Source organism: Misgurnus anguillicaudatus, chromosome 17 (genome assembly GCF_027580225.2).
Source record: "Misgurnus anguillicaudatus chromosome 17, ASM2758022v2, whole genome shotgun sequence".
NCBI classification, from domain to species: domain Eukaryota; kingdom Metazoa; phylum Chordata; class Actinopteri; order Cypriniformes; family Cobitidae; genus Misgurnus; species Misgurnus anguillicaudatus.
The window spans coordinates 28,672,321-28,692,281 of NC_073353.2; the positions used below are offsets into that span (position 1 = coordinate 28,672,321).

Sequence of the window (19,961 nt, forward strand, 5' to 3'; positions counted from 1 at the left end):
AAAGCACCTATGAAGAACCATAAGGGGGTGATATAGCACCACTATAGCACCAGATATGGTTTTATATAGCACAATAGGGTTCTACACAGGTGCTACACAGGTAGGGGAGAATACAATTTTTCAGAAAAACTTAATTTTAAAAGATAATGTTTGAGACAGATATATTTTTGCTGTGGTCAATAACTTACAAGTGTGGTCTATTAATACCACGTAAAATTTTGTAAAAATGTAAAACAACTTCAGTATAATATCACTTTGAACATAAGTAGCGCATTGTTACTTTTGACACTATCAGCAGGTATAACACACAGGTGGGTCAAAAGTAACACAACAGAACAAGATAGATTTTTGTGTTACACTTGTTTTTTATTAAATATACATGACTATGACTTCATTAATATTAATATGCAACTGCAAACATTTTTTAATTTATCTTTGTAAAAAATAATGAAATTACATTTTAATATTAAAATTCAGTTTTATCAAATGTTTCAAAAGCAACCGACAGTACAAACTTAAATTGTTGAGAATAAAAACATTTTCAACAGTTTGAACACTATGAAAATGAAATTAAACCAAATTAGAATAATATAAATGTATAACATATGCAATAGTATTATTTAAACCTGATTTACTTTTATTTTGAAAAACTCTGCGAAGTCAAAATTCAGGATGTGTTAGAGAGCACTAAATAACCTGTAGATTGGTCAGTATTGTAACACATGAAACGAGAAACACAACACGTTATAAGAAAAAAACGACAGCTTTAGGAATTTACTTATTATGGTTGAAAACACCATTCTGGATCTACACGCAGAAAACGGTGAGTAAATAATGCGATATTTGTCATGTCTGTCAAGGGTTGCATGCTAAAGATGCTGTCATAGTTTGGGATGCAAATGTCACGACTGGTACACTAGGAAGACGAAGGAAAACCCAAACGCAGACTAAAATAAAGAATACTTTAATCTATACAAAGACACAGAACCAAAACACCCACGAGGGGGTAAAACATAACAATAAACAGACATGAGAACTAACTGACTAACATTAACACTTGGAACACTAACTACATAGACTTCACAAGAGATCTGGAACAGAGAGTAAACACAGGGATCTGGAAAGGGAACAGAGAATAATACCAACGCACGGAGGACAGGACAGAAGGGTATTAACCCCCAGGGGTCCAAAAACGCGGGGACGCGTTTTGACGTGTTTTCTCCTTATCATAGCAGAATCAACTTAAAATACTCCATCATTAATAATCAAACACTTACGTGTTTGACATCATTTGAAACTCTGAAGGGTCCTCTTAAATTAGTGTACATTCACAATAACAACAGATCTTTGTGTTTTTGTCAAATAAAGAAAATAAACAGGGTGCTCATTCAGACATTTCTGTCTCCGCCAGCTGTCTCTCAAATCACGTTACAAAAATTAGTTGAAACTCCGCGAATACTCGTCACACAAACATAATACACATATCCAAAGAAAGCCTGAAATGTCTACTTTCAAACAAGCTAATTATTATCAAAAACAAATATTTCCTGTTTATATAATCTGCATTGAAGTAAAAAGAGTACCGTTTTTCCTAGCTGAGCTCATTATCTCTAATGCGGTCACGCCCACACGCTGTTGACATGGTAATGAAGAGACGAGCTGTTCAAACCAGCAGAGCAAAGCGTAATGTTTGATAAGATTTAAAGACTTTAGCTCATGTTTGGATTATAAACTTTATACACACACGTGAGGAATATCTTCATTTATGTATGGACATTGAGGAAGAGAAGCGTTTATCTTTAACGTTACCTAAGAAGAAGAACAATGGAAGACGCAATGGAGGCGGATATATTCCTGAAGAAACTGTAAGTCATTTGTTTTCATTTATATTTGCTATCATGTAATATGTTATGGCTTGTGCAGTTCAGCCTACATAAGCAACCTCAACAGACTGCACGCCTCGGATTGAAAAACGTTCGCATTGTTTACAAACGAGTAACTTACGCGTGATCACGTAATGGCGGATTTCATTGTTTGCTGTACAGTGTTAGACACAGTTATTCACTTTCGTATCCTTCATGGCAACTTTGTGTAATGCTGCACTGCTGTGTCTTTTAAGTGTGTGCTGTAAGATTCCATGTTTACATGCTTATTTACAAACGAGTACGCGTGATCACGTAATGGCGGATTTCATTGTTACATGCTGTACAGTAGACACTTTCGTATCCTTCATGGCAACTTTGAGTAATGCTGCACTGGGGGGGGTCTGCTGTAATATGATATTGTTTACATGCAACGCATTCCATACATTGCGTTTTACACGCGACACCGTTTTATTATGAGCTCCGCGTTGTTTACACGGAGACTCGCCTTTTTTTTTTAATTATAAATTTACCTTGGCCAGTCTACCTAGGTGTGTGAAAGACATAAATCACGTGACCAAATGGTGGCGCAGCGGTAGTGCGTTAGGCCGCCATGTGGTAGACCCGGGTTCGAAACCCGCCTAGGCCAAGTTTTTTTTTATACAGTATATTTAGTTTAGGCGACCACCGTTACAAGTGCTATCATTTACCCATAAGTTATGTATGTAAGGGTATTTCTGTGGACAATTTATGCTAACAGCTGTTCATAACTCTCTTACAGGTCTGCATCCCTCTCATCAGTAAACTATGAAGTGGAAAAACATATTCACACTCTTTGGACATAAAGTTGTATGGTAACATGAGCCACATGAAGTTTACAGCTCTGTTGTTTATCAGTTTCTTATACAAGTTAAGTTTTTGAATAGGGTCCTACTGACCTTCATTTCTATTTTGATTATATTGTTAACTTCTTAATAAACCTCAAACAAACATGTTCATTTGTCCTCACATTCTTTACTGTAGTTCCCTCCTCCCTCATTATGCAGCTCATTATGCAGCTCATTATGCGAGCCTTTGTTTGCTAGCTGTCAATCAATCCTTCTCGCATACGGCCCCTCTAAACAAAAAGTGTCTTACAATTTCTAAAAGAATATATTGGTTTATGTGAATGAGTAGGCAGGATGATTTTCACATCATTTTAAAGAAAAAACTCTAGACTACTAGATTCTGTTTAGGAAAGTCTTGTTAAAACATGTTTAGTATGAGTTTTGTGGACTTATATCAGTGACTTAAAATTTTAGCTTTTTAAAAAAACACGCATAAACCTTTTTCTCTCAAAAATACAAACATGTACATACATGTAGCTCATATAATATTTTAGCCCAGTTTGTGCTGAACACAGTGGTATGAGACACTTGCCATTATTATGTTTTAAAGCAACTGAAAAAATAACAAATGTAAGAGCATGTCAGAACCTCTTACAGTGTCCCAAAATGGTCGGACCCCAGAGGGTTAAATAGGGAGAACTAACAACATACACCTGGAGCTTAATCAAACATAAGGGAGCGGGAAACAATTCACGAACCCTGAGAGAAACGTGGACCGCGGAAGGGCATGTCACACAACTCTCTCAGGGCAGACACGTACTGTCACAACCTAATCCCTCAAACTCGGATAAGACAAGAAATAGAGAGATCAGGTCATGACAGCAAATGTTATCAGGGCTCTGAGAAAATTGCTTTGTTACTTTTGTCCCACGTTACTTTTGCCCCGGTTCTCCCCTACAACATAGGTGCTATATGGCACTAAAAATGGTCCGCTTTGATAACGAGCCAGTGAACCACTTTTAGTGCTATTCAGCACTGTTTGTTTTTAGAGTATAGGAAAAACAAATACTATAGAAGTCAATGGGTTTCCTAAACTGTGTGCTTACCATTGATCAGACTATCTTCTTTAGTGTTCAACAAAATTAAGAAACTCATAGGTTTAGAACAATTTGTCCAAAAGTATTCAGGTCTTGGTTTGGTAAATTTCATCTGCAGATTAAATTGTAAGACTCTTATGACACACACATTAAAACAACATGGTTGTCAAGTTCAATTTCAATTGTTCTCTGTTCATTAAATAAAAACATAAGATTTGACTCCTATAGTACTTAGTGAAAACCAGTACACTCATACTGTATCTTATGTGTCAGGTATTTAAAGCCCGTTTCAGGTGTATAAGTCACTACTGCTAAAGGAATTTTAGTGGTACTGCACCGGCATACTTTTACACTTTTCTGCATTCCCACATCCCATCCAGAACATTAGGTTCAGCAAATGAGCAGCGCCTTGTCATACCTTCACAAAAAGGCACTAAATCTCGTTCCTGCTCATTTTCCTTCACTACTGCCTGCTGGTGGAATGATCTTGCTTTAGGAGTCCAGTCAGCTACATCTCTTGCAACATTCACAAAACAACTAAAAACTCATCTCTTCCAAAAATACTTGACAAATTGATATTGACTGCACACACCTCTTCATTTTTTCTTACTAACTCTCTTTTTCTCTCAACAGGTAATGTTTCGGAATAGTGAAAACTTGTAACTTGGCATAGACGTTTTCATCGGACGCACATTCGGTGATGTGATTAGGCATCTCTGTTTGTTTAATGGTCTGACTCAGTTGCTAAACTGAACAAATACTTAGAGACTATTTTTAATTTTCAGAGACTATTATTTTTTCTTTCAGATTTTTATTCTAGGGACATTAATTTTGATAACACTGTTTTTCTAATTTCTCTTCTAGGAAAATTTCATATTCATAAAGCCAGATCCATTCATTCTAAACCTAATTTTAGAATGTTTGCTACAGACATTAAGTCCCTATACAAAACTTTTGACAATATGACAAAGCCTTTAAATTCAAAATCTCAAAAAACGTTTAATATACTTAATTCTGTTGTAAAGTATATTTAAGCAATATCACTCGAGTAGGAGTGTGATATAGCTCTATATCATCACGGCTGTGATTAGGCCAGAGGCACGAGGCCGTAGGCCGAGGGCGATATTGCTTTTATACAACAGTTCGACGGCACACGTTTGAAAAAAGAAAACTGGAAAACAACAATGGAGTTATTTAAAAAGCCTCTTTGTTTGAGAACTACTTCTTCCGCCACGGATTTGAGGGCGGCCAGAATGACAGGTAACACTTTCGGCTCCTTTGAATCTCATAACAACTCAATGGACGGAAAAGCCGTTTCTTTATATTACCGTTTCTTGGTCACAAAGTGTATAGTTTTAAGATTAGTTCAGTCGAGAATGTATATGTATTATATTTAAATCTGCAGTCGATTACTAAAGATAGCGCCTGTTTGAACGTTTGCTTAGTGAGATTCGGTACGAATGAGAACCAAAGCATGAGCGGACGTCAGTGTTCACTCGCCCCGCTTGACCACCGCCCTCTCTGGGCTACATCTCTGACAGGGATTCCCTGGCTCTCATGTCGGCCTTGTTTGTTTTTGATCATCAAAGTGAGATCAAATCAGCAGTATTTGGTGTCATGATCAAACTATTACTTGTTTTTTTATTCATATTTAGTGTCTTTTGTGTTGTTATTGTTTTGGCGCGAGGTAAAAGTGAATAAAACTATACTTGTATAATGTTACTATTGCTTTCCCATTTACTCTTAAAGCGATACGAGCACTCGATTATTATTAAACTTTGTTCTTGTCAGTACTATATAAAACGTTTTTTTTATAAGTGTCAGAGAGATGTTTTTGCATGCTGCTTATAAATATATCAGTGGCGATATCTCATAACATGTTTTAATAGTCACGTCACGATAAAATTAATGATCAATGTCCACATTTAAAAGCTGCGGTGCTTACCTGCAGTTCCACGGTGTTTTCGCGTTCTGATAAGAGATATTCCTCCAGAAAAAAAAAGTTTACATTCCTCTTTCCAAGTGTCCACACGATGTGACAAGACATTACTCCCATTAAGTTTAACGTAACATCCAAGAGCACTGATCTTTGACGGAATAATAACTTCCGATTGGGATTCACACACTGATTCATGAGCTAGTGAACTAATGAGACACACGGAGAGTGATTCAAAACAGCGCGTTTGTGTGTGTCCGTGTGTGTGGGCAGTCTTTCCATTCAGAGATGAGCCTGTTTAGAGGACCTCCATTCACTAGGTGGCGGAATGATACGAAAGGTGGAGCGGTTACTGTGCCGTTATCAGTAGAATATTGCACGCCTCTTAGCCAATCAGATTCGAGAACCAGAAAGAACTGTTGTATAATTGATTGTATTGTATGTTTTGTAAATTGTGATGTCCGTCTAACCCCTGTTATCTGTTCATTGTTGTCTTAAAATTGTTAAATAAAAAAATAAAAAACACTAGAAGGATGATTAGCTTACAATCAAATTGAACTTTTTAGCAAAAACTAATTCGAGAGTGTTTCTGTACTTTTACACGTAGCTCTGTAATTCACAGTCATTCATATTATAGACCAGAATGATGGCAGAGTTTTCTCTTTATCTACAAAGGGCTTTCTGTCTAAGCGTTTCACACATCTCCAGCAATATCTGAGGAGCCTGCAGGGTTTATGCTAATAAAGGGGTCTTGATTACAATGCAAACGCATACCAAATTAATCTCCTGCTCCTTTTGTAGATTGTTTCACTAAAGGAATGTGATATTGTGAGATAACTAAAAAATAAAAACAGCAATGTTTATTAAAAGTCTTACATCCAAATATCAAGCAATTACTTTGCTGTTCTAATCCTTATTACACCCTTTCTCTCCATTAGGCCCGGGATGATCTTGCAACAGAAGGGACAGCGAGAGGCAGCAAGGTGAAGGCAACTCTTGCACTGACGCAGCCACATTTTAATCTGCCCGGTTGCACTTTTGTAACCTCATCACATTGCTCAGCCCTCCCACACTCACAGAATTGCAGGTTTACTTGCCCTATTATTGAGCAGTAATTGAAGGCTTTGACCCTGTGTTGAAGGAGACTGTGTTACTTTGTAGTGACAGTTTCTGGGCACCCGTTTATTACGGCCCCTTCAAACACGACTCAGCTGCCATTGAACACTTAATCCCACGAAATGAACATTTTACAACACTAATTGAAATGCGGTATGATCTGCAGCATACGTTTACTTTAAAGCAACCTTCCTTGGTTGCTTAATACAAATTACGCTATTTAGCAAAGTCCCTTTAGGGATGTGACGCCAATTGGCGTCCATGGCTACAGCACCTTTAGATAGCTAAGATAGATAGATAGATATTTAGATATCAGTCATGCAAGATTAGAGTCCTATCTACTTAAAAGGGAAAAGACAGGTATCTCTTAAATTGCTTACTAAAATCAAAATTAAATCAGATATTTCTATACAACAATTGAAAGCAAATGTACCACAACTTTTGTATCTTAAAGTCACAATGATAGGGAAGAAGCAGCTATCTTTTATTCTCCGTCGTGACGTATATCCAAGTGAAACGGCTTCTGAAATGAGAAATTTGAATTTGTCTATTGAGATTTGACTGGATCGCTGAAAGTTGGGTCATGTTGCTATTTGCCAATCGCTGCGATCTTTTCCCGGGCCCTGCCTTCCGCATTCTTTGTGACCAGAATTAAAGAGAGATCGTTTCGAGAAGGGAAGAAGATTTGCTTTTTGATTAAAGATTATGAGTGCACATGAAATAAAAAAAAATTATGAAGCTAACAGATAAGACTTTTGTAAATAATATTCCACCTTATACAAAAGAGCTTTTGCGAGTGCGCCAACGTTTTTAAAATCCCTCACGAACTCATAGTGGTTTCCTGAAAGCGAGCTGATTGGATCGACTTTATCACAACCACAATATAAAAAAAATAATTAATTTTATTGTGACTAAGCTCAAATTGGGCTAAAAACAAAGTGTTGCTTCATCTGATTCAAAGGATGGCAAACGCCTCACGAGACCGTATAAAGCACTTCCCCCAGATAATATTCAATTAATGATTGGCTGTATTTAATAAAAGGGATATTTATCTGTCATTGACAGAGCGGCCATATTGAGCGTTGCATTACCCACCATTTAAAGTGCAGTGCCACATTTTGTTAATATCAATTATCTTTGTCCATAGACAGCATTTGTGGGATTATGCTGATTAATATAAAAATATATTCTTATAATATATATTGAAAAAGTTGTATACAGGAATTCACCTTAAAAGTATTACACAATATTTTAGAAGTATTGCCAGACAGGCTAGCTATTGCGGCATTAGTATATTACCCAGACGAGTTATGTGAATGCTTTGTTCGGTACAAGCTAAATATTGCGAGATAAGTATAATTTACTAGACAAATTATGTGAATGCTTTGTTAAAGAAAAAAGTTTTCAGTTTATATTTAAAGTAATTGACTGTGTCTGATTCATGGACATCCGTTGGCAAATCATTCCAGAGCTTAGGGGCTAAGTAGGAAAAGGATCTACCACCTTTAGACACTTTGATATTCTAGGGACAGTAAAGAGACCAGAATTTTGTGACCGCAATGTACGTGGTGGATTGTATTCTAAGTATAGATGGTTTCAGAAGACGCAAACTCATTGTCATAGATGGTTTCAGCAGACGCAAACTCTTTGTCATGGTTACGCGCCTGGCCCGAAGTTGATGTCCGGTCTGTGCTTGTTCATGGGTTTGGCTTGTGACTTAAGTGACCACTGAAACAAATACCTTGTTAAAAAGTGAAAATGTTTCAGTTTCCTTAAAACGAGGAACGTGAGGTTTGGCACTTGCCAGCCAGGTAACAATTCAAGGATCTCTAGCTAACATTGTATACATTAATTTTACAAATTAACGTTAGCTCAGTGTAGTAGTTGATATGCTTTAGCTATGATTTGTACTAAGGTATAGTTTACTGGTTATTTGTTTTCAAAAAATATCCACTTTAGAATAACTCTCTTATTATCGATTCTTTGCAGAAGTCTACTGGAAGTATGGGCCATAAAAGCCGTTTGTTTATGTTGTTGCAGCTGAATCCGTGTATAGCAACAAGACCTGAATATTAAAGTGTTGACATGAGATTCAACACAGTATTGTTGACTAATAAAAGAAAACATGAGAAAATAAAAAAATATTTTCTTCAGCACATTCAAGACAAATATCACAAGAATAAAAATTTAACAATTGTAGGATTTCTTTAAAATCTACTTCTAAATTAAACTAAAACCTCATATCAGATATCTTATATCAAATTAAAACTACAATAAATGGAAAAGTTTCTTGCACTAACAATGTTTTTACTTTTTACATCTTTAGTGGTTCAGCCCAAACCCGAGTCTCACATGACAGTGATTCTGTCAGGCCTCCCGGGAGCCACCACAGGCAGTAGATGTCATAACATGTGCCTATCTATCTGAAAGGCCTGCGTGAGCGACTCGCTATACGGCCACATGCTTGACTGCATCAGCTGTGTCAGTGTCAGGCTTGGTTGGGTAAGAGGACACTAAGAGGTTTAGTTGTCTGTGTGCCTGACTGGGCCCTCTGTGAAGTTTCACTTTAAGGAAGGATCAACTTGTTATCTGTCCAGCAGTGTGGCAGGGCACTGAGAAGCCATTCGAGGCTGAGTCCCCAAAAATAAGGTTGAGGCAGCTTATCTGTGGAAATTCTTGAGAATTTTGAACTGGCGATGACTTGGTTTGTGCCCCCATAGGATAATGATGCTATTTTATTCAGTACATCAGTATATTTCTCTAGTTTTTCCCATGACCTTCTTACAGTCGTCATTCCATCCGGGGTTGCCGTGTATGTTGCCTAAACCCGAAAAACTTCCAGAAGAAAAATCAAGCTTCTTTCACTAACAATGATAAAACACGTCATGAGTCTACACTTTAAAAATAAAGGTGCTATCAGCCATTCTGTAGAAAACCTCTTATTTTTAAGAGTGTAAGCCAATTTAACTTCAGCTAGTGTTGCATAAACAGAGTACCAAAAATTCCACCTGTCATAGACGTGGCTGATGTTTGTGGAGGAGAGATGGACTTCCAATAAGCTAAAGAATCTGCTCTCTTTGCTCAAGTCAATAGGTGTGTGTTTACCTGAATCGGTTTTATCCAGAAATTGAAAGGTATAAGGAAATAGATATATACATTGAGAGAGGAGGGACTATTTGGTAAACATGTACAGAGGATAAGGACCCATGACACGAATCTATATATATAACCGTGCTTGTGTGCGGTATGCATCACTATAATGGATGTTTGGGTCTATTGCCCTCAACTGGCAGCATTTGTTATTCAGACAGCCACTGTACTTATAGAACAATGAACAAGATAAACAGAGCTATTCTTTAACTTCTCATTCTATTAAAGATAATTCCTGTGTCCACACACACAAAGACAAAACCGTGTTCAAGGGCCATTGCTTAACCTTCTTAAACACACAAATTCCTTACTGTATATGGGACCTTGAGTGTATCGGAGAGCAAAGCTCACTCATACAAATCTGTACAGCCTTGTAGCCTTGATATAAAAAGCATGTGACATTTTCTGAGTCACCATAGAGACTTGATGCTCATCCTATAGACATGGGTTTGAATCCTGATTTAGCCGGATTGTGTCCTCTCACCAATACATCTTTCTTATATAAAATGGCAAAATGTCAACACCCCATAAGATAAGTGTACTGTACATTCACCAAGGGGCAACCTTCCGATCTCTCTGATAAGAAGCCAATACGGAAGTGACTTACGGAACTGCAATTCATCGACTGGCCGCTTGAGGCTGGCTCCAAAAGGGAGTCAATTCCCATAGACCACCATGTTAAAAATGCCCAAATTTACAGTACAAAATATGTTTACAACCTGGTACAAAAGTGTTTTTGGTCTAAATAGTAGAGATGCGCGGTTGGCTTTTACAGCCGCGGACTCCGCGGATAAACCGCGGAATCGGGACGGATGACGTGACGAAAAATAATATTTTAATTAAATTCGGGCGGGTGGCGAATCGACTGCTTGTTATTAGCTGTGTCCTTCTAAGCATGCGAGAACTGAAATGAGACGGTCTGGTCTTCTGAGGACACATAATTTGTGTCACCTGTTGCACGCGCCCCCAGTAGCGCCCACCGCACCTGTCAGCAATAAACAGCGGAGAAATTTCTGACTTATTAAAATAAATATGTAATCAGAAAAATATTAATTTATTTTACAAAATATGACACATTGATGTAGATTAAACTATTCAACAGTATATCAAATAATCAACCTTAGAAATATACGCAACATAAACCGAATAATATTAACACAAAACATAACTTATAATACTAAAACAGTGACAGGAAAAAGTTTTCTAATACACTTTTATTTAATAAGTTTTACAAAGTGGTAAATCAGGATGACACCAGTGCAGACTATGTCATTTGTGCGTTTAATTTAGGCGCTTTATTTATTTATTTTTGTCCCATGTGTGCCGATCGGAGACTGAGTTCACTGCTGATATTCTAGAGCTTTCTAGTCTCGCGGCTGTCATCAGCAGCGGCTGTCAGCTAATTTTGCCCTTCACGACAACTGTGAGGAGGGTGGATTTTTTTGTATCTTATCCGTTTAAATTATATTAAGCCTTAAAGTTCTGCATTATTAAGGGTGTGGCCACTTGAGTGACGGGCGAACTGCTACTGCTGTCACTAGAATCGAGCTAGGCGGGCGTGGTTTGAGCAACCAGCCACCTCAGCTTCACCCATGTCCCACCTCTTTACCCATTTTTGGTTATCCGCGAGTTATTAGCAATGACGTGCGGCCAAGATGGCGATGACAGGCAACGCCTACTTTAAGCTTCAAAAACGGTCTTCAAAAACCAATGGGTGACGTCACGGACACTACATTCTGTGACATTCACACAGGGCGAAAGCGATAACATGGAAGGATTGTCTGAAGCATGGCCTACAGCCAATCACAGTGGCCGCAACACATGCTCCGTTCTTGCATAAACATAATTGGCTGGCAATCTGATTGGCTAACGCACGTGTTGCCGCTCGAAAAGTTAAGTAATGTTCCACTTCTGCAGCGAGCAACGGCAGTGACACGATGTTGACAGATCCACAATTCAGTTTGGCAATGCATGACATCACCCTTAAAAGTAAATGAGAAGCGCTAGCGCTTACGCCCTGTGTGGATGTACCGTAAAGGTATCACTTTATAATAAGGTTGTATTTCTTAAAGGACAGCAAGTAGGGTTTTAAGTGTTTTATTAATCAAAATCAATGTCTTTATTCATAAATATGTCCTTGTTGGTGTCAAATGACCTCTGCCAGTGATCTGACTTTTCTTTGTAAGCTTAGAATTTCTTCTCTTTACTTACGGGTAAGTCCCGCCATATTGATAAACTATAGTAGCAGAGAGGGACAAGAAGCACTAGCCTACCAACGCATTTCCACAACGTGTTTTCATTCAGAACACGTGAACCAGCTGAAACGGACAAAGGAGTTCAGTGATTACATAACGGCTACCGTAGTTGCAATACGCAATTGGAAAGGCGAGGCGCTAGAGAGCACTATTTGTTTGAATGCAAAATACAATTTCACCACTAGATGGGGGTAAATCCTACTTATTGTCTCTTTAATGTAACTAAAAATGAGAAACATTTATTAATCTTAGTTCATGTTATTTTTACATGTTTTTTTTAATTAAAAGTTGTAACTGTTAACATTGGTTAATGCACAATGAACTACAGTAACATGAACAGTTGTATTTGCCTTAACATTAACAATACTTAATAATTGCTGAAGCACTATATTGCTCATTGTTAGTTCATGTTAGCTAACACATTTACAGTACTACTGCTAATAAATTCAACCTTATTATGAAGTGTTACTCTTGTATAATAATAAAAAATATTAATAAATGGTCCCTAGGGGCTGTACTCTTTCAAAAAGAAGACCTTTGCACCTACAGTAAATAGTTTTAGCTCCTTGTAGTACATCAAAGGTACATATTGGTACCAAATGTATACATATCTGTACCTATATGGTACATATTAGGACATTTTAAAGGCTACTGCTGCCCCATGACAGCAAGGGACCATTTTTTAACAATTTTTTCACTACTCCGTAGTGAGTACTTAAAGTAAACTAATGGTAATACCATTAATACATGTCCAAAATAACATGTCCAAAAAACTATAAAATAATATACCACTATTTTAAAAAATTAAATAAACTGCAACCAATACGATACACATATAAAGTAAATGATATTAGACTTCTATATATTTCCCATTTGCTTTTTTCAATCATATTTTCATCATATTGTCAATCAGGGCAGTCCTCCAACCCGTGAATCATTTATTCACTGCCAAACACCAACGACACAAACAAGCCAGCTAACAGGTTAATGCTGCGCCTCGCCGAAAAGGCGGCACTGCTATCATTTCATTTGCTTGTTCAATTGTTTTTCTCACACTGGATCGGGCTATTATGAGCTCCTTTCAGGGTGCCGGCTATTCAATGTCAAGAACAGATTCGGTTGCAAATATCAATATGGGATATTCTACCTCCGCCTCTCCTTTATTATCTGTCATTGCATTCATTTCTGTCCAAAAAGAGGGATTATTAATATACAGCTAATCTGAGTCTCACAGTGTGAAATAAGCCTGGCCGTGCCTTCGCCAAGTTTACATGCTGATTGTGCTTCTCCGCCTCCGTGTCGACTTAAATTTGCATAAAATCCCATTTCTCTGATGCAGCCTCAACGCGCCAAATCCATTCACTGCCGCAACCGCGATATCGCAGCCTGACGGAAGGAAGTGAATGGAGGGAGGGGAAAGAAGTAGAGAATAGAACCAGCTCTTCTTCCGCCCCATTTCACACCCAGCCTGTCCCATTAACACAAACCACACATAATGGATTTTTTTAAAAATATATAATTTAAGATCATTTGAGTATAAGGTATGCATGAGATACAGTCAGGTACAGATACAGTAGACTCTTAAAGGGATAGTTCACCCAAAAAATTACTCATCCTCATGCTGTTACAAACCTATATACATTTTTTTAACTATCCCTTTTTAAATTAAGTTTCTTTAAATGTCGAGATGTATGGTTCCATAAAGAATCTTTAACATCCAAATAAACGTTCTGTTGCACCAAGGCTTAGCCTTCCCCTGGCCACGGACTTCTTATTAAGTGATTAAGATTCAAATTTTTCAAAAGTTTCTGCTGCTTTAACATGAAAATGCTCACAAATGCTCAAAACTGTTTTCTCTGTCCCAAAATCCAAACAGCGCCCGTTTCTCAAACAGAAGACTGCATCCTCCGGAGGTCGCATATGCAGGCTGCATACTTCACCAAGCCTGGTTTATTTCAGTTAACTGAACATTGCATTCGCAGATCATACGCATATTACAAAAATGTACGATTAATTAACTATATTAGTAAACTTTATAGATGATAATATTCTGAAATAAGACAGTCTTTATGACGTATGCAGCCTGCAAATGCGAGGATTCAGCCCTCCGTTTAAAAAACGCCCACACGAGAAATCCTGGTCGTCATCAGCAACAAAGCAGCTGTGGGAATGCTGTGAGCAAGCGCAAAATTAAAGTTATTTTTTTTATATTCGTTCATAGACAAAGGCTACACAAGTAATACATTACAGTGTTTTTAAATCTAATTGTGATTGCGTTAATTAAAAATGATTTCATATTTAATATTATGCATATTTTTATGACACATATCTGGTACGCGCTTAAAAAAGCGCGGGAAATGAGCGTAGGTTAATATTAACTTTTGCAGGCGGCCAACATTTTAAGCATTTACAAACATGGACATATGCATATATTTCAAAACCAAGATGGACCAGATGAACAAAAACGCGTCAAATTCAAGTTTGCAGTCGACATAGCAACCGCATAAAGTTTGAAGACATCATTAACACACATGATGATACGAGGTCCAAATGCAGGATTTTGCTTTATTAGGTAAGGCAATGGCTATTTATTATTATTGGCTGCCATGCCAAATCACCCATAAACTATAGGCTACCTGCTTTATTTTAAAAGATAACTCTCTGAACGTAGGCTATAACTTTTTTTTAAATAAATGTATGGGGATCGTTTATGCTTGGAGGTGCAGATTGTTGCTATGGCAGGTGGCACCTTGGAGGTTTTGGGAAAAAACTATATAATTTGGTTTTGCATTTTAAGTTTGATTCTGTCCGCGTGTTTACGTCGAGCACTCGTGGTTTTTAAAGCGCAGCACAAAATGCGAGGATGCCTGAAAGAAACCCGCAATGCATGCCCCACCTCCGAGGCCCGGGCCTTTCTGACTGGTCCACTATTCGACGTTTAAATCGCGGCACTGCAAAAGACGAGCGCCAATCACGTCAGTCTAGCTCGCGTTTAAATCAATTAAATTAAAGCAACACTATGTAGTTGTTTACCTTTAAATAATGTCTCTAAAATTATTTCAGTGATAGATCAACTTTTAACTGGACAAATTGTACTGTCGCTGCAACCTGAGCAGCCTCCTAGCTGCTACAAGCACACTCTGAAAGTGGCAGTGGAGGGTAGCGCACACAGCCCCGCCCCTCCCCCTGTCTGCAGAAGAGTGTCTGATACCAGGCACTGTTGCGCTTTTCAACCACATGGGGGAGCTGTAAGTCATTTTTACATGGAAACTACATAGTGTGGCTTTAATGCAAAGTGGAATAATAAAAACGGTGAATCCTAGCCTTACCGTGGAGTTGATTCACTCTCCACCTACATGTTGCACAAAAGAAAAAGGACTATAAAAATGTAAGAATACTGAAAGGTTATTTTGGGAACCAAAACTTGTTCTTCTTGTGTATCGCTTGCAAAAACCTTTTCAAAACCTTCATTTTAAAAATGTAGTCCAACTCCAAACTCCAAAGCTACAAGGTAACCCAGCCATCATACGAAAAAGTGTTTTCAGATTTGACCTGGTACGGTATGTGTGTGCGCATGTCTCAAATTCAAATTCTTCCTCCGCGTTACAGATTTGGATGCTTCGATCATGAACTCTGGCGTATCTCTGATCACCAATCAGAAATCTCTGCTGCCAGCCTCACTAAGCAAAAACCTGAGCAGAATACTAAATCACCACATTTGATATTCCACTCCATGCAAGTGTGCCCGGTATCTCCTGGCGGCTTTCTCATTGTGTCTGTCTCTATCGCACCATCTCGCTCTCAATCTCTGCTTCGTAAATAACAGAGGCAGTAAACTGATCCTATGTAAATCTGCCATTACACAAAACGGATATCAGATATTTCATTTGTGTTGCTCTTCACCCTGACTCACATTTGTAGACGTCAGACACCTGGGTGATTGTCGCGACTGTGCTTGTAAGAAAGTATTTTAAATGAATTGCTCGATCGGTATTTCCAAAGCAAGGCCGCTTGCAAAGATGCATTGATGCTATGGTTGTGTAACCCATAGTTGGGTCAAATATGGACATTTTCTAGGTTCCATGATAATCCTTTTAGTAATGTCACAAATATGGCGTCCATGCTCCGTGACAAGTGTACGACATAAAGCCTGTGATAAACTAATAACAGACTCACCTGAAAGTGACACATACGTGATCAATGTAACTACATTTCGTCATGTGTGGCTAGTTCCTACTTTTTATAACTGCCCTATTTCTGAGCTGATAGAGATTTGTTGAGGGTGCATGCAGATTAATCACATTGAATGAAAGCTCTCATTTGTCCTTCTGACAGTGGCCTCATTGCATTTCTCTCTCTGGATTGCCTCTGGAAGCCTATTCGTCTGATAAATCACGGTAAATGAACGGAGATGTGCCGTTACAGCTGTTTTGTTTCCTTTCTAACAACAATTATTGCTTAAACCCCTGAACTAAACCTCTATCCGGAGGAAAGAGCTTAATAAAGTTTGTTTCATTCTTTAGCAAATTAAATTGTTCCTCCAGCAACTCCTCTTGACATATTGAATACAATTTTAGGTAATGCATCAGTCCAAGACAGAGAGAGAGAGAGAGAGAGAGAGAGAGAGAGAGAGAGAGAGATGTGTGTCAGCATTCTTCGGTGCTTGCATCGTCTCTGTAATGGCTCCATTGTTTTGTTAACAATGTTTAAAGTCTTGAGGGAAATCATTGTTTTGTTAATATTGTGTTTGGTCTGCTCTCAGTTACTGTACAGTCATTCGTAGTGACAGACAGACAGATACTACTGACATAATAGTTAAGGATGCATTATATCTTCTTCTAAATTTCCTTGTCAGTTTACCTCTTAAAATAACATGATGGTATTTAAACGACATAAGCGGAAGTTTGACACGAACCATGAAAACTTTTAACCCTTACACCCCTGGCAGACAACCCATACTGAAAAAAATAGCCTGGTTAGCTGGTTTTAGATGGTATTCAAACCTGGTTTTAGCAGTCTGGTTTTAGAGGGTTCGGAGTGTCATGTGTGTTGCTTGCATTTTCAAAATATGTGTTTGTTGCGTCATGTGAACCATGTGCATCACGTGTTTCTTCAAAATAAGTGCCTGCTGCACACGCGTCAAAACCGTTCATGATAAAAAAGACGTTCACAAAATAAACACAAGACACTCCCTGAACACTAAACTTTGACTATGCATGAGATTATGCGAGTATCTGGCAAAAGCAAGCATATCATAAACCCTTTAGACGCGTTTGCAGCAGGCACTTATTTTGACAAGACACATGATGCACACACGATCTCTCGATGCACAGAACACATATTTTAAAAAAAGGAACCACACACATGACGGGCTACATACATGTTGTGACAAACTTTGCATCAAGCACTACTTGGTAGTAGCTGGTTTATGCTGGTCCTCCCAGCCTGGCAAAGCTGGTCTTTAAGCCTGGTGGGTAAGCTGTTTTTTCAGCCTGACCAGCTAAGATTAGCCCTGGGCTGCCTAGTCTCCGGTTTTAATGTGGAATAGGCTACTTTAATACTATTTGCCATGGGCTGTTTATAATGTCCAAGACCCCAGTGATGGAATATTTAGCTGAGGGAATGTAAATTTTAAGATTTGAGATTTAACCATGGAATCCAATTTTTACCAAAGAATCCTCCTCGAAATGTGATTGGGCTAGGTTTGGATTACTTTGTTGTGAAAACCCTGGCAACCCTGGACCAGCCTGACCAGCTAAAAAAGTGGCCAAAACCAGTGGCGGCTTGTGACTGCTCATCCGAGGGGCGCAAATTCAAAATATGTGTTCGGAGTGTCATGTGTGTTGCTTGTGTTTTCAAAATATGTGTTTGTTGCATCATGTGAACCATGTGCATCACATGTTTTGTCAAAATAAGTGCCTGCTGCACATGCGTCAAAACTGTTTATGATAAAAGAGACGCTCACGTTCACAAAATACACTCCCTGAACAGTAAACTCTGATTACGCATGAGATTATGCGAGAATCTGGCAAACGCGAGCGTCTTTTTTTATCATAAACCCTTTAGACGCGTCTGCAGCAGGCACTTCCCTACTGAAAAATCCAGCTAAAACCAGCATAAGCTGGTAGCTGGTTTTAGCTGGTTTAAGGTGGTTTACGCTGGTCCTCCCAGCCTGACAAAGCTGGTCATGCTGGTGGGCCAGCTGGTATTCCAGCATGACCAGCTAAGTTCAGCTAGACCTGCTTAAAATGCGACCAAAACACACCTAGACCAGCTTGCTACACCAGCAAAACCAGCTTCCTACACCAGCAAAACCAGCTAAAACCAAGCTGGGGACCAGCTAAAACCAGCTCATCAGCTTATGCTGGTCTTAGCTGGATTTTTCAGTAGGGTTGGCAGGACACGTGATTTACACACAATCTCTCAAAGCGCAAAGAACCACACACATGACGGGCTACATACATGTTGTGACGAACTTCGCGTCGAGCGCCCTCGAAAAAAGAAGTCACTGGCCGCCACTGGCCAAACCCTTCTAAAACCAGCCTGCTACACAAGCTTAAGTTAGTTTTAGCTTTTTTCAGTAAGGAAACCTGCAGATATTGATAGACAAACAAACAGACAAACAGGTAGATGGAAGAACAGGTCAGACAAGGAGATAGACATAAGATAGACAGATAAATAGACAGACAGATAGAGATGTAGGCAGACAGACAGACAACCAAACAGAAAGACAGACAGATGGGAGAGAGAATGAGAGAGAGACAGAGATGTGGCCAGAGAGAAGTGGAACTTTCTTACATTACAAAAATCTAGCTGTCATAGACTGTGATAATGGGCTCTCAAGAGGAAGCAGCAACACTTGCTCCTGCATGTAACTTAAATAAGAAGACAAACGAGTGTGGTTTTACCCACCCTGTTAACCTTCATCTCGGTGGCAGAGAGCAGATAAGGGCCAGGGCCACAGCACACTCTCTCTTATCCAGACTCTGCTAACACAATACAATCCTTATCTTAAAGATCTACAAATAATAAACGGTACTCGTCAGTGTGTTTCAGTGTGTTTCTTGTACATTCATTATAATTTCATGACAAGAATGCAATAACGATTAAATCAATTTTTGAACACAGTGCAATTTTGTTTTATAGATTTTGAGTCAGATATAAAGGTTTGTCTGATAAGAGAACTTTAAGAGGACCCTCCAACTTTTAATGTCAAAGATCAGATCATTTAATTGGTATAAAAAGCTGTTTTTCAAATATGGTCTTGTACTAAAATACCACACAGAGGTATGCTTGTAAAGGGGTGTCCGGGGAATTGTTCAGGTGAAGTGCAATATGGATCTTAATTTATGCACGCAATCCACCAACATTTTTTTTAAAAAGCAAACAACTATTGACGATGCAGATTTAAACTACCAGTCAAAAGTTAAGGATGACTGAAATCTTAGATCAAAAAATCTAAAGATGTACATCAATACAAGTATGTTGTTTAATATGTTTCTCTGAAGTTTATATGAATGAACACGAGGATTAATGCATGGCACGAGACCAACGAGTATTCACTATCATACACAATATGTTGTTTAATGTTCTCTAATGTTTCTCAAATTAATATGAGGAGTTAACGTATGCCTTTGCTGCGTTCAGACCAGCCGCGGCAAAGGTGTCAAGTGCAAGTGATTTCAATGTTATGTCAATGTTAACACCTATTGACGCGC

The 19,961-nt window shown here is 38.4% G+C and overlaps 1 protein-coding gene and 1 long non-coding RNA gene across 5 annotated transcripts in view; one reads left to right on the forward strand and one right to left on the reverse strand.

Annotated features, from left to right (window-relative positions):
• Positions 1-19,961, reverse strand: part of ncam2 (neural cell adhesion molecule 2) — a 269,337-nt gene that overhangs the window by 110,186 nt on the left and 139,190 nt on the right. The window lies entirely within an intron of this gene.
• LOC129421198 (uncharacterized) lies at positions 1,587-2,856 on the forward strand. Its single transcript, XR_012358191.1, has 2 exons — positions 1,587-1,865; positions 2,644-2,856. It is a non-coding gene; the product is annotated as an uncharacterized lncRNA (long non-coding RNA).